Source organism: Uranotaenia lowii, chromosome 2 (genome assembly GCF_029784155.1).
Source record: "Uranotaenia lowii strain MFRU-FL chromosome 2, ASM2978415v1, whole genome shotgun sequence".
In the NCBI taxonomy this organism is placed as follows: Eukaryota; Metazoa; Arthropoda; class Insecta; order Diptera; family Culicidae; genus Uranotaenia; species Uranotaenia lowii.
In genome coordinates, this window is record NC_073692.1 from 147,144,966 (window position 1) to 147,169,837 (window position 24,872).

At 31.1% G+C, this 24,872-nt stretch overlaps 1 protein-coding gene across 2 annotated transcripts in view; it reads right to left on the reverse strand.

Moving 5' to 3' along the window:
* The window catches only part of LOC129750180 (uncharacterized), a 250,958-nt gene that overhangs the window by 221,045 nt on the left and 5,041 nt on the right, over positions 1–24,872 (reverse strand). The window lies entirely within an intron of this gene.

Genomic DNA, 24,872 nt, shown 5'->3' on the forward strand with positions numbered 1-24,872 from the left:
ATTTTGAAACTTATGATTCTTCAAGTTTTTTCATGTGTTGGTGGAAAAACTTCCCTTGTTGAGGTTTTCTGTCTACTTAGGGTTCCAGCACGCCAAATTGAATTTAGAACAAATATGTCACTCCTTGTCATTGTCTATATCTCTCTCTCTCTCTTACTCAATCCGGTGAGACCTTTTAAATGTCGCAAAACTATGCTGCCTTTGAAATATAGTGGGGTGGGCTGAGGCTAAAAACCGGCTGTGCGTTGCGAAATAATATATGTAGGGACCGGAACTCGACTGACGACGAAGCCAAGGGCGACGACGGCGTTTCTTTACTGGTATTGGTGACAGGAGAGCTCGGAAAAAAGGGATTTGGGCTGAATCTATCCCCGTACAATTGACGGCTGATTTTTGTTTTTATCTGGTTTTTTGGTGGGCCTTGAAATGATTTTTAAAAATGACTCACAACTATTTAAAAGAGTCTTAATAAAGCTTTGAAGCTCAGCTTTCCAGGAATATTTTTTTACAAAAAAAATTCAATTAAACTCCAGAAAAACTCAACTTCACATTAGAGCAATAAAGAAAACGAAAAGATCCCAAGCCAGTGGGGAGCAGTTAAACCACTTTAAAGCACACTCAAAGCTCAACTCAGTCTCAGTCTTCAGTCGAATGAGGGGCAGGAAACCATCCATCCAAAAACAGTTGGTTCATTAGCACTTCTTGTGCTCACCGCGGATCAAAATAAAAGCAAAGGGGGAGCCAGCAAAAAATGTGCATCTCCAAATTTCGTTCCCAAATAGGTTCCAACCGACTGACTTCCTAGCCTGTATAGGCTAGCTGGTTTACTGCATCTGGATAGGGAAAGCCGGTGGTAGTTAGCGAGAAACCACGTGTTCTCTCGCCGCTTTTCGTTCTCGATTCAGACACTGATGAGTTACCGGGTGATGGTTATTGGTTCAGACAAACACGTTGAGTTGACTAGCGATGGCCGAAGGCGGCGAAAGTCTTCGGGGCCTTTTGACCAAAAGAACTATCCCGGTAGTTCTTTTGCCGGGGTCTTGGACGGTGTGAGCGATTTCCAGGAAGACGCTATAGCCGTTTGTTGATTGTTTTCTATTATGCTTTGCGAGGATCCAGCTCGCTACAGGTGACAGTGTTTCCAAAATTGTTTGTGTTGACTTGTTTTAAATGCTTTTTCATAGATGAAGTATAGATTTCTATTTACAGTACATCTTTTTACATAATAAGAATGACATTTGGGAACTTAAAATCTAGTGAAACGATCCAACTAACACTCCACAAAATTTGAAGACTGTACTATGACCGGAAAAAAAAGATACAGCTTTTCTCGTAAAAAAGGGAAATTTCAGATTGCTTCACAAAATTCGCAAGATTTTTGACAATTTTAGTGAAAAAATTTAAATTTGGCCAAAAGATGTAAAAATATTTTGCTATAGTTCCTGGCCGAGTTTCATCAAAATAGATTGACATGATCGAAAATGGGACCGGTTTGAAAATAAGGTTAACTTTCGTCCAAAAGGCGATTTAATTCTTTTTTGGGCGAATGTTTGTATCGAAGATATCATCGGATTTTTCTTAACAAAAGAATAGGACAAGTTGATTGTAAGATGATGATTGTAAATTTAATTTTTATTTAAGTTTTTAGTTTATCAGTGTTTTAAGTACATGGCAAAAAGTTCTATTGATGAAATGCCAAAAGAAAAATGGATCCAAGAAACATTGGCTCTAGGAATAAAATTGCAGGTTATTGTAATGTACAATTGATACTCAAATTTCACTCGTATTTGACGTCATTACTTCTTGGTAAAGCTTTCCAGAGTGCCCGATTTTACCCGGCTTGCCCGGACATTTAGGAAATGACACAGTTTAGGAAAGGATCGGAATTTCGTTGCAGAAAGCCCGTATTTTGAAACATCGGTGAAATAGTTTCTCGTATTAAATTGCCAGAAACATAGTTTTCATTCATCATCAACATTTTTTGCCTGCTTTTTTATTTTCTTCCTGCGTTTTTAATTTTTTTTTAACTTCTTTTTTTGTTTTTCCTGCTTTGTTTTTTTTTATTTTTTTTCCTGCTTTTCTTTACTGCTTTTATATCCTGCTTTTTTAATTTTGCTCTTTATTTTTGTCTGCTCTTTTTATTATTTTCCTGCATTTTTCTTCTTTTTCTATTTTTATCTTCTTTTACATTTTATCCTCTTTTTTTATTTTTTCCTTCTTTTTTATTTTTTTCTTCTTTTTTTCTTATTTTTATTTTTTCTTCATTTTTATTTTTTCTTCTATTCTTATTTTTTTTCTTTTTATATTTTTCTTCTTTTTTCATTTTTCCTTTCTTTTCTTCTTTTTGTTATTTTTTTTTTCTTTTTTCTTCTATTTTATTTTTTCTTCTTCTCTATTTTTCTTCTTCTCTATTTTTTCTTCTGTTTTATATTTTTTTCTCCTTTTTTATTTTTTCTTCTTTATTTATTTTTTGCTTCTTTTTTTATTTCTTTCTTCTTTTTTGTTTTTCCATCTTTAATTTATTTTTTCTTCTTTTTTTATTTTTTCCCTCTTTTTAATTTTTTTCTTTTTTTATTTTTTTTCTTCTTATTTATTTCTATTTCTTTTTTATTTCTTCTTCTTTTTTGTTTATTTTTTTTTCTTCCTTTTTTATTTTTATCTTCTTTTTTGTCTTCTTTTTTTTTCTTTTTTCTCTTTTTTTCTACTTTTTTTTCTTTTTTTTCTTTTTTTTATTTTCTTCATCTTTTTTTATTTTTTTTCTTCTTTTCTTTTTTTTTCTTCTTTTTTTTTAATTTTTTCTTCTTTTTTTTAGTTTTTTGATCTTTTTTTTCTTCTTTTTTTTAAATTTTTTCTTCTTTTTTTTTTAATTTTTTCTCTTCTTTTTTTATTTTTCACTTCTATTTTTTCTTCTATTTTATATTTTCTTTTTTCTCCTTTTTTATTTTTTCTTCTTTATTAATTTTTTTCTTTTTTTTATTTCTTTCTTCTTTTTTGTTTTTCCATCTTTTATTTATTTTTTCTTCTTTTTTTATTTTTTCCCTCTTTTTAATTTTTTTCTTTTTTATTTTTTTTTCTTCTTTTTTATTTTTTTTTCTTCTTTTTTATTTTTTTTTCTTCTTTTTTATTTTTTTTTCTTCTTTTTTATTTCTACTTCTTTTTTATTTCTTCTTGTTGTTTATTTCTTCTTCTTGTTTATTTATTTATCTTTATTTTTTTCTTCCTTTTTTTTTCCTTCCTTTTTTTATTTTTATCTTCTTTTTTTCTTCTTTTTTTTCTTCTTTTTTTTCTTCTTTTTTCTCTTTTTTCTTCTTTTTTTTTAATTTTTCTTCTTTTTTATTATTTTTTCTTCTTCTTTTTTATTATTTTTTTCTTCTTTTTTTCTTTTTTTTAATTTTTTTTGCTTCTTTTTTATTTTTTTCCTTCTTTTTTATTTTTTTTCTTCTTTTTTATTTTTTTCTTCTTTTTAATTTTTTTTTCTTTTTTTTTTAATTTTTCTTCTTCTTTTAATTTTTTTTCTTCTTTTTAATTTTTTTCTTCTTTTAAATTTTTTTTCTTTTTAATTTTTTAATTTAAAATTTTCTTCAATTCGTTTAATATTTTTTTCGATTAAAGCTATTTTCTTCACAAAATGTGTTTTTTTCAATCCCTGTTTAATCAACGTTTCCTATTTTTTATTTGTACCCCCGTTCATTTATTATGTTCATTTCTGTTATTTTTCTGTATTTTAATAAATTTTTTTTCTTTAATCTTCTCTATGTTTTTATTTCTTCTCTTATCATTTCCATGTTTTGATTATTTTAACCTTTTTCTGCCCTGAGTTTTTTTTTGCTGTCTCTATGCAAAGAATTTCATGGTTTAATTTTTTCTCTATTTTTTTTTCGTATTTTATTCCCTATTTTTTTTTTTGTTTTATCTGATCAATTTCATTTCAATTTCATCATTTCCATCAAGGTTTCGTTACTTCTTATTTATTCGTTATTAATTCAATTTTTAATTCAATTTTTAATTCCTTCTGTTATTAGTTCCATTTTTGCATAAAAACTTTGTTGTTTTTTGATCTGTTAGTTGTTTTGTAGTTTCAATTATTTTTATTTTTATTGTTTTTATTTGTTTTATTTTTATTTTTCCGAATTTAATGTTCCGTTGAAATGTATTTATAATTTGTATTTTCTATTTTTTCGGCATTTTTTTTAAAATTTTTTTATACATTTGTGAGTTTTATTTTTCATTATTTTTTATAAATTTTCCCTGAATTTTCTGTCGTGTAAATAATTGGTATTTAATTTTCTGGTGTGCTACATTTATTTTTTATTTTATTTAATTTTTTTTAATTTTCTTTTATTTTTTTAATTTTTTTTATTTTTATTTATTTTCTCTTATTTTATTTTTTTTTTTTAATCTTTTTAATTTTTTTAATTTTTTTTTCATTTTATTTTTTTTTATTTTTTTATTTTTTTTATTATTTTTAATTATTTTCTATTATTTTTTTTTTATTTTTTTTATTTTTTTTTTCATTTTTTTTTATTTTTTTTTTCATTTTTTTTTATTTTTTTTTCTTTTTTTTTATTTTCTTTTATTTTTTCATTTTTTTTTTATTTTATTTTATTTTTTTTCATTTTCTTTTATTTTTTTTTTCATTTTATTTTATTTTTTTTCATTTTCTTTTATTTTCTTTTATTTTCTTTTATTTTTTTTTTATTTTTTTTATTTTTTTTATTTTCTTTTATTTTATTTTTTTTTATTTTTTTTTATTTTCTTTTATTTTATTTTTTTTTATTTTTTTTTATTTTCTTTTATTTTATTTTTTTTATTTTCTTTATTTTATTTTTTTTATTTTCTTTATTTTATTTTTTTTATTTTTTTTTTTTAATTTCTTTATTTTATTTTTTTTTTATTTTCTTTATTTTATTTTTTTTATTTTCTTTATTTTATTTTTTTTATTTTCTTTATTTTATTTTTTTTATTTTCTTTATTTTATTTTTTTTATTTTCTTTATTTTATTTTTTTTATTTTCTTTATTTTATTTTTTTTATTTTCTTTATTTTATTTTTTTTATTTTCTTTATTTTATTTTTTTTATTTTCTTTATTTTATTTTTTTTATTTTCTTTATTTTATTTTTTTTATTTTCTTTATTTTATTTTTTTTATTTTCTTTATTTTATTTTTTTTCTTTTTTTTTATATGTATGTATTGTATTAAAATTTTAAATTCTTTTAATACTTTTTTTTAGGTTCATGTTAACTTTATGTTCACTTCTCTATATTTGTTTGAAAATAATATTTTTTAAGTTTTGGTCTTTAAATATTATTCTTGCATTTCAACTTTTTCAAAATATTCTTTTTAAATCTAAAATTGAGAAGTTTTATTTTTTGCAGCTGAATTTTGTTTATTAATTTAAGTAAGAATTTTTGAAGAATTGTGAATCCTTTTGAAACTTTCAACCATCAACTTTCAACTGCTAAGCGACAAACTAAGTACAATTTTATCATACAAAGCATTTTCAGAAGTTACCAGTTCAGACTCTTACCGCGAAGAGGCGAGCTTTTGAAAATTAAAGCCGATTTCAATTTTGAAAAACAGGTGTTGGCGTATGTGTAATTTGCGAAAGCTCTTCAACGCTTTTGTCGTAAAACATCGATAAGTTCAACGAAAAGTATTATACTTAGAAAGAAATTTCTGGTTAAATTTATTTTACTGTCTTGTTCACCATTAGTTAAAAAAATCTTAATCATTCTCATAAACGTGAAAAATCGATACCTCATTATCGAATTGATGGAATAATAACCATCTGAATAATGCAATTTTTTTCTAATTTTATTTACACAATTAAAATTATGGATTGATAAAATGTTTAAAATGATATAAAGATTCGAATGGGCGAAATGAATGAAAACATTTCATATCTCATTCTCTATTGGTCTTAAATTAGCAATGTCAAACAAGTTTTGTTATTGCCAAATAGAGAAATTTTTTATAATCAATTCAATTGATTTGCCTTTTAATTTTAAAGCAAGCTTAGAAATCAACAACGAAAGTCAGTTTAATATCTTGACTAAAGTTTAAAAAAAGATCAATGCTTAAGGGAAAAACATACCTCTTAAGAGATTTCATTAGGTTAAAAGTAGGATAGTTTTCACTTTAAATTGATTTAGAGGCTAACAGTAGGAAAAAAATCATAACATAAGATCACAACACAGTCAAAAGTGTTTCCATGATCATATCCTTTAACCCATATTCCCAAAATTTGTTTTACTAGGATGCAGAGGTGACCTCGATCCTAAAGTATGATTCTTCTGTCATCTTTTTTTTTCTCTTTTCCAAACTATCTACTGACTATTAGGACGTGGCCAGCGCCGTTATTGATGATTAAAAAGAGAGCATCAGTTTTGGGCATTGTGAATGTACTGCCAATCACATAAAACATTCTTTTGGCCTTTGATCAAAATTGTTGGCATCGGTCAATCACGGAGTAGCAACAATTGACGATGTGGAATCCGTTCTACATTGAAATTAAATTGTACGAAAATTTCTAAGAACATTGAATCATTCATTACTAAAATATTGTATGAATATTTCAGGTTCTATAGTTCAAGGTGGATGTGAATAGTTAATCAAGCTAAGCTAAGTTATAAAGTTAAGCTAAAACAGCCCGGATACGTGCGGGAACAAATCTGGCAAGCTTATTCTAGATAGAATATGTTAGGAAAAACTTTTGAGAAAAATTATGTCGAACTTGACTTGTGAAAGAGTGCCAAAAAAAAAAAATTCAAAATGTTTCAGATCCTTCAAGTTATTGTAAATATAGTTTGTTGCTTCCAAAAGTCAAATAGTAAAATAAACTTACTTTCTACTACAGAATGATGAATCACGTGAATAAAAATTCTATTTTCCCATAGAAATCGTCATAACATAATTTTAAAGCCTTTTAGAGACATACAGTTGTCGACAAATTGGTTTTATGAACCATCAGCTACTCAATGCAACTTAAGGACTTTGGTTTTAATCTAATGGTCTGGAATGGCATCACTGTTTTTATTTAACAAAAAAGTCATTTTTTCATTGGTTTCAATCTTATGGAAAGGTTGACAGTTTTTGAGCAAAAAAGTAACTTTTTCCGGCGTAATGAGGCCCAAAAAGAACCCATAACCATTTCATAGTTTTCTTGGTCCAATTCCTGATGACTATCTTAACACCCATTTACTGATGGATTTTTTTTATCAAACGGACTTGGGAACCACCGAGTAAAAACTCTTTCGAACACTAAAACCATTTTTTTGCTTCTGCTTTCCCTATCAAAGGAAAAGCGCACGAGGGGCCAAACCCGGCCGGATCAGGTGTAATATCGAAGGGGAAAAGGCCAAAATCGGAACAACCCAACCGAACCGAGTTTGCGTGCTCCTCTTCACACCGTAGAACTCACATGTGGCAGATTGGATGGTGAAAAGAACTTCTTCTAACTACTGGAGAGAAGGAAGAGGAGGACGATTGGGTGACTGGTGGTTCAGTGTGCAAGGTGCAGCGATACGGAAGAACGATGCCGAGAGTCGGTTCCCGTGCGTCCTTCTTCGTATGTAGTTTAGTAGAAGGTAGAAACACGTGAAAGAAGCTCCATAAGAAAATAACGAATTGATTACGGATACCGAATTGAGGGGGGACTGCACTTAGTGAGCGTGAGGTTCGAGGAAGACGTATTAAACGTTTCAGCAGCGTTCATCATCATCACTATCAATCCATCCATTCGTCCTCGCTTGTATGCATCCAGCGGAGTCGTTCTCGTCGTAAGTCGCAGGTACAGTTGTGGAGTACAAACAACGAAAAAAAAACAGGAATGAATCGGCGTTGGGGCCACCACCACGTTTCGTTTCGATTCGGACGAAGAGGAGCTTCTAGATTCTCTATTGAACAGTGTAGGAAGGTCGATCGGAAGAGGGTAGCCGCAGTATCAAATTTGCACGCCAGTTCCGGAATCGTTTATCTTGTGGTGCACCCTATACCTGAACCTAGTCATATCATGCCTATGCCTATGGTATATTTCGTGTAGATATGTAGAGAGAGAGAGCGTGCTTCTGTAAATATTCCTCCAGCCAGACGGGGGGAAACTGAGTCGTCATCTGCTCTGCTAGGGAGCTCGTGCATGCGATTCTGGTAGTAGCACAGGCAGGGCAGCGTCTACTTATCGTTGACGTCGTCGTAGGGGGAAGTGTTCCTAAATGCGCATGTTAGGTAATATGCGCACACAGCCGATTGACGATATGGCTAAAGATTCATCATATCTAATCAGTGCAGTTTGAGGGTAATACGCTTTTAACACATGGCATGAAAAAATTAAATTGTTATATAAAGTCGATAAAATTTAAAAATTCAAACAAGATTTTTATCAGTTTTGTTATAATATATTGAACTTTAATTATTGTGCGTACAGATTCTGTGAACACAAATTTTAATTGTTTTTCTTTCTCATTCATCTGGAAATCGGAAATTCAACAAATTGAAGCTTTTGGCAGAGTTGTAAATGATAAGATATTCGAATAACAGACAGGTTCTGAATGCCCATATCAAGGTAGGTTAAATGCCTATATCAAGAAAAATAGATTGTTCTTATAAATTTTTTACTTTCTTTCATTTAAACATTAAATCTACGCTCAAACCACGATCTTACAGCGAAAAAAGAAGAACTTCATAGTGATCTGATAGAAATACAATATGAACAAAATATTACCATGAAATATGGCCATATGGCATACTTAACTATGTTTCATGCAAAAGAACTAGTGATGTAAAAAATTTCACCAAAATTTCAGCCTTGACGTATGCTTAACATCCGTTTCTACCATTTTCAATTAAATAATTTCAAAATATTGCAAGTGTAAATGAAATATAGCTTAAAACATAAATATGCGCATTTAGCCCGCCGGTTTCGGAAATCGGCTATTTTGACTTCTTTTATTATAAAATTATTTCCACAAAAACTGTAAGAGATTTTAACAGAAAAAGTGCTCTAACGTATAGAAAACAGATGTCCGCTCATGTGCATATATTTTTCAGACTCCTATCTATCGGAATATGGGAAAAAATGAGAGTTTTCCTTAATATGCGCATATAGCCCGCCTCTCCCCTACTGCTGCAGTTAGTCAGCTGAGCCGGGCTAAGTTGGAGTGTTGGGCTATTCCGGTGTGTGGAGCTGTCTCTCGCTCCCTTAAATAGAGAGAGGTTGAAACCTCGTGCGTTTTGGCGATGATGTTGATGGTTGGTGATGATTGTAAAAAACGACGACGATGATGATGATCGTGTAACGAACGACCATCCAGCCGGTGTGCGAGAGCTTTAGATTCCCTTTACTGTAGTATCAGCCTAGTTAGAACCTGTCTCTAGAACTGGGGGATTCCAGAGAATTGCATCAGCGTCATGTTCTAGGAGCGGAACAGAAAAAAAACTACTCATCGCGTAAATATCTGTTGTCGATTTCGATCTTTCAATTGATAGCAGAATATTGAAATCGTATAATAATTGCCATTTGAGAAGAATCCATGCATCCATGATTTTCAAAAGCCAAAATTCAACTGTCCCGAAGCCCTAATAATGGACGCACCCTGAAAGCTCCGGAAAAAATCTCCCTAATCAGAACTTGAGTGTCAACTTGACAATAGTTTTGGAAACCTCGACAACAGTTTTCAAATTCACAGTTTTAGAAACCTCGTAATGTAACTCAAATTCAAAGACATTATTCACACAGTTTTTCAGTTATCCAAAATATAAGAAAAAAAAATCGAAAAAACATACCTCGGAAAAAAGACTGTAGATCAGTTACGGAATGCTAAAAAACTTTCACTTAATGTTCAAGAAAGCTGAAGTTAGAAGCTATACAAACGTTTCAAATAAAAATATGGGTCATTCCATGTCAAGTGTGCACAGCGAAAAAAAAAATCATATCGGAAATTCGTCAAACTTGACTGAAGACTTTCTGAGGCCTACAAAACAAATCCTCAATTTTTGAGAATGATCCGCCCACTCCTCGTTCCAGGACCCTCCCTTCTTTTTTTCAAGATTTTGAAAAATTCATCATTTTTAAAATACAATATCTCCGGACTGGAAAATCATACCAGAATGACAAAATATGCGTTATGTAGATTTTATTAAAATCTATCAACTGATGTTATTCATTTTTTGAAATAGTGACGTTTTAAACGTCAAAACATAGCTCTAAAAATAAAACGTTATTTTTCGCAAGGAAAGTATATTTTTTTATTAAATTTTATGGGGTGGGCGGATCATTCTCAAAAATTGAGGATTTGTTTTGTAGGCCTCAGAAAGTCTTTCGGTCAAGTTTGACGAATTTCCGATAAGATTTTTTTTTTCGCTGTGCACACTTGACATGGAATGACCCATATATATTTTTTTGGAATTTTTTAAGATAATGACCACAAAAAATGTAAAATAGTGATGTAAAAACCGTACTTTTCAATCAATGAACTGTCAAAATTGTTTAAGTCACGTTAGAACATTTTTAAAAGAGGATTGAAAAGTGACGTAATTTGGCACATTTTTTGCATTTTAAGACTGTCTAAGTACGGAACAATTTATGACGAATTTTCAAAGGTAGCTTTTTTTCAAACCTTTTGTCAATTGGCAATTTCTCATATTTTCTAAGACTTAAAACAAAATGTGCACCGGTATTTGAGTATATTAACGCAAAATTTCCGCAATAAATTTATATTAACCAGAGAGCCAATTTCATACCGATTCTAGTGGTGTAATTACATAAGCGGTGCGATACTTTACAAAAATATGATAAATAAAAATGTGGCATACTTTCTGAATACTCATAAGTAAGCGTAATTACATTTTTTGTATTCATGATCTTTAAAAATTGAAAAAAAAAACAATATCCCAATGTGCAACGTAAAGCTTATAAATTCAGCTTTCTTGGAAATCAAGTGGAATTTTATTTTATGAGCATTACGTAGCATTACAGTCTTTTTTTCAAAGCATGTTTTTTCGGATTTTTTTCTTTATTCTTTGAATAACGGAAAATTGAAGTGTTGTAGCTGAATATTGTCTGGGAAACATATTTTAGTTACATTAAGAGGTATATTGGACTCTGACAGGAGTGTCAAATTGACACTCCAGGGACTATAAAGGATAAAAATGTCCGGGACGGATGAGGGTTAAATTGGAAAACTTAAAAATGAACTTCAAACGAGTTGAAGTCAAGGATTATGTGAAAAAATACAAAAATTTGCCTTTAAAAATTAAAATTATTATCGACAAAAGTTCAAAAATTTCGTAACACAACTCAAGTGAAAAATTTAGTTCTGGAAACAACTTTTAAGAGGACTTCCAGTAGTTTTGAACTAAGCGAAAAAAGTTATAGTTCTTCTTGCACTTCTTGTACTTTTGTGTGCATATCAGACCGCTTAATTTTACTACAAAAGTTGAAGTAATCACTAAAAGGCTTACAAGTTAAAGATGTAAACTTTGCAAGCTTTAGATTTTAAGTGATATTTCAACATATGGGGCCTTCGAAGCAAAAAATTTGTGAGTGAAAAAAATGATTAATTTTGAGTGAATAGTAATGCCAAATGATTCTCCTTTTTTGAAAATATATTGTAAATTTTGAGATTTTTAAGATTGGAATAAAACTTATAACTAAAAATCTTTAAATATGTGGAAAATCGTACAGCAAAGAAATTTTAAAACGTTTTTTATGTAACTTCTATGCATTCGTACTTATACCTTTTTGTGCTGATACGTATGAAAAATAATTCACATAAAATAACAGTAATAATTCATAGTAATTAACCAAAAACAAACACATTTAATGTATAATGGATATCTAATTTAAAAAAATAACTGTGTCATAGTTCTATCAAAAATTGAGTTCGGAAACGTTATTTACTTGAATTTCCTTAGCCAAGACAGGAAAAAACTCTCGCCTCTAGAGGTTTTACACTCTCATTTTTAGAAGTTTTGGGCATTAAAAAGGATGGGGCTTGGCGATTTATCTCATTTTAAGAAGTTTCTCGCTTATCCCAGTTCGACTATACTTACAGCTTGATATAAGTAAATTTCCAACTATACAAAAATAATTTTCGTTCACACGTGGCGAACAAAAGAATATTGTTCGCGAGTTTCAATTGAAGTTTGCCTGTAAATTAAACAATGTAGTATGTTTACGTTGCTATACAATGTAAAGGCACTGATGTAGCTATATGGTTTCCACTTGAAGAATAGCATCGCTGTGCCCTTATCTGAATGATCACCAAACGAAATTCAGTAGCTTAATTCAGCTTGGGATTTCAATTTGAAATATTTCCTACAAATATCGGCTTGAGAAATTTGCAGTGTCTTTCTTCTACGGACACCGCCACTTTGGACTTAACTTCTAGCAAAGATATTTTATTCTAGTTTATTCATAGGTTATTTATAGACGAAGTATAAATCCGTGCGGTGGATCATAAATATTCATTGGTTCTTGCAGTACATTTCATGTGAACAAACCGCATCCCTAACCTGAACGCCAGAAAAGATATTCGATGTCATACAAAGCTATGTTTTGAAATATGGAGTTTTTTATAATCAGACAATTTTCACCGGGAGTCTTCGGATCTTCCCCAGAATTGAAAATTTGGATAATTTTCACGACTTAAAAACACAATTATTTTTTCAGATTTCTAAAATTTTTACTTTTTGAGTTAGATTTGGCTAGTTTTTATTGTAAATAAAATAAAACCATATTTCAAAGCTACTTAGTTCTGTTATTTTTCAACTGAAATCATCATTAGCGTGCCAAAAATACCATTACATAGCCCAATTTTTGAGGCAACTTTCATCTAAAGACATCAAAGTGGCCAATAACTCCTTTAAGAGTTATAAAAGAAATAATGACAATAAATCTCTTTTTTTCTTGTATCGAAAACAAATAATGCCCAAACAACTGAACTCACATATGCAAGTAGCGCGCGGTTCTAGCTAAAACGTGAAAACAACAGTATTTATCAAAGCAGTGAAACACATTTTTCATTGCTTTGTTGAGTGTTTGCAGCAAAACTGACTTCGAGTTCCAACCAATAATCTAAATATCGTAATGTTAACGTAATATTATCTACCTATAATGAAAATGTTGCTTTTTCAGCCTGGTCATATACTGAGAACATTAACTATGCGATCAAAGATCATTGTAAAGCATTGGCAATGCCAATGATAGAAGCTCTCAGTTAGGAAACACAAAAAAGTGGCTAAAAAATCAAATACAAACATGCTTCATAAAGTTTTATATCGGGAGTTAAGCACTGGACACCAAGATCCTTACACATCGATCAAAAACGTATGAGAAAGTAGCAGTGATGTTGTAGACATAATCTTACAGCTCAGTATATGACCAGGCTGTAAAAAGCATCATTCCCATTATAGGTAATATAACATTGAAAATATGATATTTATAGATATCGTATTCGTTTTCTCCATTAGCTCAGTTTTGAACTCTACCATACAAAAACGAACATATTTCGTCATCAGTGTATTGCTATCTCATACGCTCATCCACAACACCGACAAAATCTTAGGGGCTTCCACCGTCCACTTTCAGTTCAAATCTGGGGCACAACCTATGCAAAACTAAGCGCATAAACGAACAACTCTGTACAAAGCACGAACAAGTAGTGCTTTTACCTGCTCTTCTTTACTTTCTTTTCAAATACATGTATTTTTAAGTTGTAAAAATGAAACCAATTTTCAATTTTGAGGAAGATCTTAAGACCCAGGGGGAAACCCTTCAGGCGCAATAATCCCCATATATTCCATGAATTTTAGCGTTTTTGACAGTTAATTTGAAAGCTTGTTAATCGTGGGATGAAAAAAAAAAGCAAACAACAACTCAACATAGCCAGAGTTTTTTGATTTATAGAAACTTCGTAAGGGCATTCCATGAAATTATTAAAACTAGCAAGCAAAACCTGTTATTTGTTAATACGTTTCATTGGATTCAGAATAATTATTTTCAAATGGTTATAACTTTTTTCATAAAATACTTAGCTCTCTTCATGTTAACAAAAAACGAAGCTCAAGAACAGGCACAACCAATAATTAAAGATAAACTTCATTTCAAGCTTATTTGAATTCTATGGATGCATTACTATGCAAACATACAAAATTGAAACTCGATGCGCTAATTCAGGAATATACTGATACTTGATGACCGAAAAGGTATCCAGAATCCATACGATAGGCAAAAGTGAATTTTGCCGAGGTTTTATTACCACCATGTGTATTCATATAAATGAGCTAGAATTTTTCAGGCTCACATAGTTAACTAACTCTGTGTATTGTGAAACTTATTGCTTCAGACGCAGCATTTGGCTTCAAATTCAAGGGGCAAAAATATGTTATAGAAAGGGGCCTGGCTTGTAGATCTTTAAACATGAGGTCTCTCAACTCAACAAAGCTCCAAATCGGACCTGTATAAAGGAGAAAATCACTCATGTTGTACGATAGAAGTTTTAAAATATCTCTTAATGCCTGAAATTGCCTCCAACTGGTCCAATTTCAACTTCGTAAGATACCCCTAGAGGCAGATTATGTAAAATGTGTGCGCGAAATATTTTTTTCTAATTTCCAATTTTTACAAAGAAAATTTTACACAAATTTCAAGATCTTCTTGAGTTGCTAAGGAGTTATTCAAATGAGCTGACATTTTGCCAGTATTGTTTTATCTTAAGGGGGGGGTAGGGTCTAACACTTTCAAAAAATCGATTTTTTTTTTTTTTATTTTCTTATTGTAAAACATTTCAAGAATGTTGTGTCAAATTTTCAAGTAAATTGGAGAAAAACTGTTGAAATTATAGGCCTTTATCTCCTCCTATCTAATACTGCAAGAAAGCGAGAGCAGAAACTTCAAACGCGTTTTTCTCGAAAGCACTTTTTTAAAGTCCGTGGACATCGTCATTTGAAAACTACTTATCCGATTCTTTTCAAATTTGGAACACAAAACTACATACAAAATACCAGACCCCAACGTTTTTCTTTTTGTTTTTTTTTACTTTGGGGAGATTTTACAGGTGAAAAATGGCGGATTTTTTCGTGAAAAATCGTAGTTTTGACTTCAAACAGCCACAAAAATTTCATAATTTTTTTTTTAAGTTAAATAAAAACGTTGGGGTCCAGAAAAACATCTATTAAAAATATTTTGCTCTGATTTTTTGACCTCAGATGATTCTGTGCTGAGATACAGTGTCCACCGCAAATCCTGTTTTTTAAAAGGCATCCTCGAAAGTGCTCCGTCATCGGCTCATTTTTCAATATTTTTCTACGAAAAAATTACTAAATGTTCTTTTAATAATGCTTTGTATAATGCAAAAAATTTGAATACATTTATTTGAACGATAGCTCTAGAAAAAAATCGTGAAAATGGTGTTTTTTATACCCGTTAGACCCTACCCCCCCTTTAATTGAATCAAGATTGGGTTCAGGAGCTAAGTTTCAATGAAGTTGGAAAATAAATTTAATAGAAATTTCAACGAAAATAGTCGTCAAAGCCAAATAAAACACTCTTCTAAGAGGATCGAAAAGTCGGGGGGATTTTTTCCCTCTCATTAATCATTTGGGCTCCCCTCACTCGAATGCACTTCCAGGCAACGTAGAATAATTATCGCGGCGCTCATCACTGCTGCACCGGACGGCGGAGGAGAGCCGATGCTAAAAATAGACTCCACCAACCAGCCCTGATGGCACGACGACGATAGCCGATGCATGGACGAATGGGGAAACAAGAGCGAGAGATCCGGAATCGGCTGGCTGATGCACAATTGCATGCTTGCTGCCATTATATGCCTACTCTCGACTCGGGTCGACACATTTCATCGTAACGTCGTAGTTTGTATACTATAGATCTATACTGCATGCATGTAGATGCTGATGGCAGTAGCTATTTAGCTAGCTAGCAAGCTACTCATCGCGGCTATTAGAATGAAAATGTGGAGCGTCGTCGTGAGTAGAGTAAAGAATACGACCAACCGAAAACGGAAGTTGGAAGATTGAAGACCGACAGAGGAAGGGTAGAGGCGGGATACAGAATTCAACAACATTGAACCAGCTGCAGCTGAACCGAGCAGAAGAACCACAAACAGATCGCAAACAGCTGTTCTAATAGGCTGGATAATTGCTGGAAAGCAACGTGTAATGTAATCTTTCTTGCGCTGAAAGGTACTCATCATTTGGTTGGCTGACTACGATTGGTGGTGATGTCAACCAATCATTTTTAAGTTAGAACTACTCATACATTTTTTCAGAATTACACATATAATACTTTACGATGATCATTTTCTAACAACAACAAAAAATAAGCAGTGAACGTTCTATCTAAATTTGTTTTTTTATAGTCTCCGACTATTTACGACTGCTTCCATTAATAAGCGTATGCTCACTCTATCTATCTGTCTATCGCGCTACAAGTTCGGAGAATCAGCTGTTATTGTAAACATTTACCTCTCCCCCTATCTCTCTCTCTTTCTCTCGCTAGACGGTTAATGATTGTTATTTTTTTCTACATTTTTTTCAATTTCTACAGAACGATTGGGTTGTGTTGTGCTCACAGTAATAGCCAAATTTAATCGGTTTATTATGACAGTCGGTTTTTTTTCTTCTTCCATTGCTGCTGTTGTGTCCTCGTCGAGCACGAAAATGTTGACCACTGTTGGTTGTTTTTTTTTTCGACTCAAAGCGACAACTTTCAAATTGCTTCAACCGTTTGTTTTTTTAGAATCAGGTCAAACTGTTTTCGAAATTGAAAGAAAAAAAAACGGTGATCAGAATTTGGACATCAGAGAAACCTTATAGAATTGAACATTTCGAATAATGAATTTGGAAAAGATTTCAGTTTCGAAACCCAGGACGAATGTTTGAAAAGTTTTTAGTATAACATACTTTTAAGTATCAATGCAATTTAAAGAAAAAAAAAAGGTTTTTGATAGTCTCAGAAATCATAGTTTGTTTTTTTTTTTATTTTAGAAAAATTCTAGATGATTAAAATTAGAAATTGAGGAAATAAAAATAGGTTTTAGAGAATTTATTTAAAAATGTTTGCTTTGAAATATTTGAATTTGAATTGTTCAACAATAATTGATAGAATTATTACAGGATGTTCAACAAAAAAAATGACATTCATTAATAAAATTTCAAATAAAACTATCTACATACTGTTTGTCATTTCTAATTTTTCATGAAGCAAAAAAAATAACTGCGATCTCCATTAATCTCATTAAAAATATTCAGGACTTGGTTTCATTGTTGAGATTTTCAAACGCTTAAAATCCTCGTTGAGTACTAAAAATCATTATAGTTATTTAGGCATCAAGTTGCATAAAGTGGATTTTTTTAGCACGAGTCGTAAATTTATCCATCGAAGATTATCGAGTTGAATAATAACGTGAGTGCTGAAAAAATCGAGTTTTGCAACGAGTTGCATACACAATTTTATTCAAGTTCGAAAAAAGGTAAAATATGAACAAAAAGTTTGTGGAATATACTTTTCGACACTGAATTCAGTGCTAAAAAATAGCACTTTCGATACCGTTTTCAATGTCAAAATGTCCACTTTTGAACATTGAATTGCAAAAGTTTAATATCGAATTTCGATTCATTTGCAGACATGAATGCCACAAGGATGGTTAGGTATCGTAATATGAAAAAAAGAATTTCGATTCAACTGTTTAATAAACTCCTGTTTAGAAATCCACAATGCTAAACCAAGAGTAAAAAAAAAACAAATATAAACTCTTATTTTGCCCAATAGGTACGAAGTGAAGGTTTTGCACAAACTTGTTCAGTAGAAAATTTCTTACAACTAATTTATAAATTAGTACAACAAATATTTTGTGACTCAGTTCCGCATAGAAAAAATTGAGATTTTCAGAATTGAATATTGAATTTTACCATACAAACCTTAAAAGTTAAGATTTGCTCATATAAAGGTCAAATAAACTTGTTCCGAAAATTATGGATGAGTTTTATATTAGCTTATCAGACCTCAGACAAAGGTTGCCGATTTTTTTTTGTGAAAAGAAATTCTGATTTTCTGTGATATTACCCAGAAATTCTGTGACGGTTTTCTGTGATGACGAAAGCATTTATTTCACTAAACAGTCATGACAAATTGTGTCTCTTTTACATTTTACTAAAGAAAAATTAATAAACAGTAACACCTTACCTGACTTTCCAATGCAAAGTTAAAATTCCAAAATTAATGTTGACATAAAAGATTAGAATTTAAGAAATACGTACAAAAATCCAAAAATCTGTAAAATCTGTGAATATTTTCAGAATTCAGTGTTCTGTGACACAGATTCTCTGATGAAAATTTGCTCAAAATTCTGTGAAATTATAGATTTTTCTGTGGTTTCGGCACCCTTGGCCCAGACCTGCGAGATTCGAAAAATTACCTCAAATCGACTCAGTCTACTGTACTAGTACTTTTCGACTTTGTTAATATGTAAAACCTAAACTTTTCATAGTTGAACCTTGAAAACAAAAAAATGTTTTTTCCAAAACAGTCTTAATTTTTTTTAAGTTTTAAAATCAACTTTAACATTAGACTGAGTCCATTTGAGATTATTTTTGAATTTCTCAAACCCTGGGGTCTAAAAACCTTCGTTTTGGTTCAAAACTTATCCATGATTTTTTGCAGAATTTTCAAATAACGTTTACATGAGTAAATTTCGGCAAGTCGGCAAAGGAAAATAAAATAGTCGGAAGACTATCGCTTAGCACATGATGATGATTTTCTTATATTCCTGCCAAATATAAAGTTCCAAAATCCAAAACATCTGTGAAAATTTTCTCTGATGTTATACCAAACGTTGACAAGTTTCGTTTTTTTTTAATTGGTAAATAACAATTCTTATGAACAACGTCAAGATTTTTTTTTTAAATTAGCGTTAGAAATCATATACAAGTAGCACTAAATTGTAATTTATGAAATCTTTTTTCAAATATTAAAAAAAAACTTTCAACAAAGAATGTAAACTCCAGCCTTTTTCTTAGATAAAATTTGCTTGGGAATCTGTAAAATTATTGATATTCCCAGGATTTCAGCAAATTTGAGAAACAAGTTATGTTTACAATATTTTCTCACCAAAATGCAGGAAAAAAGAACAGGGCTTCGAGAGCAAATTTCAACTGTGGAAAGACTTTTTGAAAACTCGTACAGAAAATTCTAATTTTGATCAGTGAATTTGAACCACAAAATTTAAAAAAATATATATCTCTCGTTTTTAAGTTATTGGTGTGATTGGTCTTTCTAGTCTTTCTAATCTTTCTAGTTTTTCTAGTCTTTTTATTCTTCCTAGTCCTTCTATTCTTCCTAGCCTTTCTAGTCTTTCTAGTCTTCCTAGTCTTTCTAGTCCTTCAAGTCTTTCTAGTCCGTCTAGTCTTTCTAGTCCTACTAGTCCTTCAAATCTTTCTAGTATTTCTAGTCTTTCTAGTACTTCTAGTTTTTCCAGTCTTTCTAGTCCTTCTTGTTTTCCTTGTCTTTTCAGTCTTTTTAGTCTTTTTGTCTTTCTAGTCCTTCTAATTTTTCTAACCTTTCTAGTCCTGCTAGTTTCTAGTCTTTCTAGTCCTTCTAGTTTCCCTAGTCTTTCAAGTCTTCCTAGTCTCCCAAGTCCTTCTAATCTTTCTAGTCCGTCTAGTCTTTTTAATCTTCCTAGTCTAGTCTTTCTAGTCCTTCTTCTCCGTCTAGTCTTTCTAGTCTTCCTAGTCATTCTAGTCATTCTAGTCTTCATAGTTTTCCTAGTCTTTAAAGTCCTTCTAGTTCTTGTAGTCTTTCTAGTCCTTCTAGTCTTTCTAGTCTCCCTAGTCCTTGTAGTCCTTCAAGTTTTTCTAGTCTTCCTAGTCTTTCTAGTCCTTGTAGTTCTTCTAGCATTTGTAGTCCTTCTAGTCCTTCTAGTTTTTCCAGTCTTTCTAGTCTTTCTAGTCTTCCTAGTCTTTCAAATCGTCCTAGTCTTTCTAGTCCTTCTAGCCATTCTAGTCTTTCTATTTATTCAAGTCCTTCTAGTCTTTCTAGTTTTTCTAGTCTTTCTAGTCCGTCTAGTCTTTCTAGTCTTTCTAGTCCTTCTAGACTTTCTAGACTTTTGAGTCCTTCTAGTGTTACTAGTCTTCCCAGTCTTTCTAATCTTCCTAGTCTTTCTAGACTTCCTAGTCTTTCTAGTCCTTCTAGTTTTCCCAGTCTTTCAAGTCTTTCTAGTCTTCCTAGTCCTTCTAGTCTTTCTAGTCCTTCTAGTTTTCCTAGTCTTTCAAGTCTTCCTAGTTGTTTCAAGTCCTTCTAGTCTTTCAAGTCCTTCTAGTCTTTTTAGTCCGTCTAGTCTATTTAGTCTTCTTAGTCTTTCTAGTCCTTCTAGTCCTTATAGTCTTTCTAGTCCTTCTAGTTTTCCTAGTCTTTCAAGGTTTCCTAGTCTTTCTAGTCCTTCTTGTCTTTCTAGTCTTCCTAGTCATTCTAGTTCTTGTAGTCATTCTAATCTTCCTAGTTTTCCTAGTCTTTCTAGTTCTTCTAGTTCTTGTAGTCTTTCGAGTCCTTCTAGTCATTCTAGTCTCCCTAGTCCTTGTAGTCCTACAAGTTTTTCTAGTCTTCCTAGTCTTTCTAGTCCTTCTAGCCTTTATGGTCCTTCTAGTCATTCTAGCCTTTAAAGTCCTTCTAGTCCTTCTAGTTTTTTCCAGTCTTTTTAGTTCTTCTAGTCTTTCTAGTCCATCTAGTCTTTCTAACTTTCCTAGTCTTTCTAGTCTTTCTAGTACTTCTAGTCTTTCTAATCTTTCTAATCTTTCTAGTCTTTCTAGTTTTTCTAGTCTTTCTAGTCTTTCTAGTCCTTCTAGCTTTTCTAATCTTCCTAGTCTTTCTAGTCTTCCTAGTCTTTCTAAACCTTCTAGTTCTTCTAGTCTTTCCTGTCCTTCCAGTTCTTCTAGATTTTCCAGTTTTTTCAGTCTTTCTAGTCTTCCTAGTCTTTCTAGTCTTCCTAGTTTTTCTAGTATTTCTAATATTTCTGGTCTTTCTAGTATTTCTAGTATTTCTAGTCTTTCTAGTCCTTCTGTTTTTCTAGTCTTTTCAGTCTTTCTAGTCCTTCTAATTTTTCTAAGAAAGTCCTTCTAGTTTCTCTAGTCCTTCTAGTCTTTCTAATCTTTCTAGTCCTTCAATTCTATGTAGTCTTTCTAGTCCGTCTAGTCTTTCTTGTTTTCCTAGTCTTTCTAGTCCTTCTAGTCTTTCTATTCTTCCTATTCTTTAAAGTTTTCCTAGTCCTTCTAGTCCTTCTAGTCTTTCTAGTCCTTCTAATCCTTCTAGTTTCTCCAGTCTTTTTAGTCTTTCTAGTCCTTTTATTCCTTCTCGCCCTTTCTTCTAATTTTTTTTGTCTTTCTAGTCGTTCTAGTATTTCTAATCTTTCTAGTCCTTTAGTCTTTTGATGTTACTTCCGCATCGATTATTTGAGTGGTCATAATTGATTGCACGGGTTTTTTCGTTCTCGTTTAAAAATTCTGAAATTGTGCATGTTGTAGCTGTTTTTATTTATCGATTCTTCAATCAAAAGATGGATAAAGTGCATGTGCCTCAGTGTATTATAAAGTTTAGAATGTGTTTGAAAACATCGAGCTGAAATCAGTCGATTATTATAAATTTTCATACGTCTGGTATGATGATGACGCCTGCTGCTGAAGGATGGTTCGAAAAAGTGTCGTATAGGAGCTTAACGACGAAGTGGCGCTGGTGTGCTAATATCAAAATTCCGAACCGCACCATAATCCGGTACCGAGAACCGGAATACGGGTATCGCTAAACTGTTTCACCGAGGTCCAGGATTCAGATAAGTACCATGTTTTTGTTTTTTGGATCGATGCGAGCGTGTCAGATCTTGATAGTTCTCATCATATGTCACATACTACATTACGTTCAAAAAGAATGAATCAAACTTTGTTTCCTATTTCGTCAGTAATTATAAAGCTTCCACAAAGTTCAACTGTGTGCGAAAGCTTTCGTCAAAATCTCTTCTGTTGAATTCGTTAAACATGGCATGGTTGCTGGTAGGACCATAAAAAGCATTTCTATAAAACTTTCGGCGTTTTCCAATTTATTTTTTTTCGAACAATTCAGATTCATTGTTATATTCGAGTTTCTTTTATAAGAACATGAAAAACTTTAGACTGTATTTTTCAAAACTATATTTAAAAAAAATTTTTTTTTGAAAACTTAATCAATGATTTCATCCAAATGAAGGGTTTTATACTAGTTGAAAACTGCGTCATAGATCCATCTATGCAAATGCGAAAGTGATACGCGAATGCTCTTGAAACTATTTCAAAATAATACTGATGAATTAAAATCTCTTTCAATTCAACTTTTTCAATTAAGTTCTTATGTTACAAAATAGTCTTACGAATCATGAAAACAAAGGTAGATTGCATTTCAATGTTCCAAGTTAAAAAAACGTGTAAACGAAATCTAATAGTATTTGTTAACATTTTAACATTACGATTTTTTTTTTCCTTTTTCGATAAATAAACAGCAAGCTGGCAACATAATAAATCACATCCGAAAAATATTTCACTAAACATATGAGAAATATTTCAGTACCAAGAATTATTTCAATGTCAAATAAATCTTGTTTAGAAACTTGAACGCAAGCTACTGCTCAAGAAAGCTTTCTGTGCAACTCCAACCGATTTGTAAGTTTTTGCAGCAATGTAGGCGTTTTAAAGACGTGTTAAAAATTTCGAATAGTATTGAAAGCAATTGACGAATAAATTCATAAATATATGAGCTAAACTATAAAGATATTGAAAGAGAAAATAAGAAGCCACTACTCGTTGTAGGGAAAGTATCTCAGTATTATTATAAAGGATAGTGCTGATCTAGCGAAGGAAGTTGCAAGAGAGAAAACTTTTTAAAGGTTGTTAAACAAAGAGACATTAGAGTTTGGATTCCTTTTCTACGTTAGTAGGCAAAAATGGTTGCAATTAAATAATATCATAGAGTAATTTCAAACAGTTGATTAACTGGTATAGTCAAACACAGATTTATTTTATTTTTGATTATGCGTCTCTGTCCAAAAATAAACATGTTTTTATTCGATAAAATTGTAAGAAAGGTGCGAGAGATGAAAAATGTAATGTAACACTTCTTTATTGTTCCTCAAAAGTTTATTTATCTACCGTTAGTGCTAATTAACTATCAAATATATTTAGAAAAATTTTATTTACAGAAAATAACTCTTTATGTTTTTCAAGGTATTTTGAATATTTGAAAATATGGAATTCTATTACACTGAAAGATTGAAAAAAAATTAAATTAAAGTGTAGAAAAATTTAAAAATTGTTGTATAAAGTGAAACATTATTAATATTTATATCCATAAATTTCAAATTAGGTAGTTTCTGAAGATATTATTTTTTCTAAGTTTAAATTTCATTAATAATAAATTCATTTTGGAAGTTTCAAAATTTTCGATTTTCTTTAAAATAAGCTAATCTACAAAGGATCTGTGGCAATCGCAAGAAACATCGAAATATGGTTTTTTGCAATGTGTTTATAAGTAATACAACCAACTTTTTTTTTCAACTACCTAACGTTTTATTGGTATAACAGCTAGAATCAATTTCTGATACTGAGCATAGAAACTCACTCTTAAAATTGAATTAACAGAAAAAATGTGTTTATCAGGTCATGACTTTTGACAATCTAAACGTTTTTCGCGATCAAATAGTTCATAAAGAGGTGGATTAAGAAAATGAAAAAACAGGTGTTAATAAGCTAGTAATTAACTTGTAGCAGTTGAAGAATATGATTGAATAATAACTTTCAAAATAGGAACAAAAAATAGATCGCACTTGTCAAAAGTGTCTCCTGATAATATCCTCCCACCCACACTCCAAAACAAAATTAATTGCTAGGATGCAGAGGTAACCTCGGTCCTAAAGCACAAATTTATTTCTTTCATCCCTTTCTCTATTTTTCCAATCTATCTATTGACTACCAGGACGTGGCCGGCGCCGTTATTGATAGTCAAAGAGAGAGTATCAGTTTTGTGCATTGAGAATGTGTTGCTAATCCCAAGCATCATTCTTTTGACCTTTGCGCAAAACTGATAGCCTCGGTCAATCACGGAGTAGCAACCATTGGCGATGTGGAACTATTTCTACTGAGCCACGCCTGCGATCTTGGGATTCGAAATGCATTTGACTCAATATCATTATCATACCAATGAAAAGTATCAATGAAATATATTAAGGCGATTAAATGGAATTGTTAAATTCAAATTTATCACAAAAAATAAATAAAGCATTTCGGGTTCCATGATTAATGGTGGATGTGAGTAGTCAATCAAGCTAAGCTAAGCTAAGCTTTCTAGTCCTTTAGTCTTTTTTTTTCGCTTGCCTTGAGTGTCCTACTCTTAGAAGCATAACTCGAATCTAATGAATCCAATAGTTAAACAATATTCTACAAAATTGTACACCATGCAATGGTTAACTCAAATATAAACAAATATCTAGAATTTGGTCCAATGACGTCTGAGATATGGAATGCCAAATTTCGGCGTTTGTCGGCTTAGATTTTTTCGCAGTTCTCAATGTGTTAAGGTAAAATTATACAAAACTAGCTGACCCGGTGTGCTTTGCTACACTTTTTAAAAACAAATGGTATTTTCAGAAATTATTCAAATTGTTATTGTTTTGTTGGCATTATTTTAAATCAAATTATTACATAACTCAAAAGCAACCGCTATAAAATGAGAGCTGCAGCTGGAGTTTTGAATTGCAATACAAAGATGACTGAAACTAATTTTTTGAATCTTGATCTATAAATTTGTGTTTAAGATCTGATAATTTTAATCTGTTTCTTTAAGCTTT